General features: G+C 53.1%; 1 long non-coding RNA gene across 2 annotated transcripts in view; it reads right to left on the bottom strand.

Moving 5' to 3' along the window:
• LOC112550915 overlaps positions 1-1,055 on the bottom strand; it is a 46,450-nt gene that overhangs the window by 44,942 nt on the left and 453 nt on the right. The gene's annotated exons all lie outside the window — the stretch shown is intronic.

Genomic DNA, 1,055 nt, shown 5'->3' with positions numbered 1-1,055 from the left:
ATCGGAAGACCTTCCCCACATCAAGACGTCCCAACACTACTGAGAGCCACGTTTATCACATAGCTTCAGAGAACTGGAGCAAAAGAAAAATGAACATGCAAAAACACCCCTACCTACAGCCCCATCCTGACAGCTTTGGGAAAGCAGTATCATTTGAACATGAGATATAATGCAAGTTGACCAAAGAAAAGGGAAGATTTCTGTGTAAAGAACAGCTGCCTAAACCGGAAGCACCCTATTTGAATAAGAGGGATTTATGCTTCCATGGCTTCTTCGTGCCATAAGGAACCAGTAAGAACGGGCCAATTCCTCAGGGACCAGAGCCAGACAGGAACACAGCAGAAAAGCAATGGTTAGAGGCAAAATGGTGGGGTCTCCACCGGCTCTCTCCTGGATTGAAAGGGTTGGCTGGGCAGGTAACACGGCCGTCTTATAAACCGGTGAACTCCCAAACTGGAGATCTGACACCACCAAGCCGTCACAAACCAGAGAGCTCCTTAAGGCAGGGGTTGAGGGGTGGGGGGCTGAAATCCACCTTTCTAAAAGCCAAGAATGAGTGAAAGAGACTGAGGTTCCCAAACCTGGAAGCTCATGAAGCACGTAGGAAAGCCAGTGAAGATCCTCCCTTTGATTTGACAAGATCCATTTTGCAGGCACCTGTTCCTTCCTCCGGCTGATGTTTAACATTACGATCCCAAAGGCCTTTAACAAGCTGTATACGTGCACCCTCGCTGAAATGCAGCACATTTCTGGGATGGATGCGATTTCACATTACGAACCTCGCTGAAACGCAGCGACTTGTGGGATGCGTGCTATTGAATGTGACGATCCCAAAGGCCTTTAACAAGATGTATCCGCGCGCCCTCGCCGAAACGTGGTCAACATCACGATCCCCGAAGCCCCCGCGAGCTGCGACTGCAGGGCTGGCACCGCGGCGACAAGCACGGCAGGCGCGACCGGACCCCGGCGCTCGCATTTTTACCGTCACGACTCTGCCGCGGACGCGCCCGCCGAACGCGCCGCGACCCCTCCCCGTCCCGGTTTCGCGGGGGGGG

Source organism: Alligator sinensis, unplaced genomic scaffold (genome assembly GCF_000455745.1).
Source record: "Alligator sinensis unplaced genomic scaffold, ASM45574v1 scaffold559_1, whole genome shotgun sequence".
Taxonomy (NCBI): Eukaryota; Metazoa; Chordata; order Crocodylia; family Alligatoridae; genus Alligator; species Alligator sinensis.
Note: the sequence above shows the minus strand (reverse complement) of the source record. Positions and strands in the feature narration are given on the sequence as shown.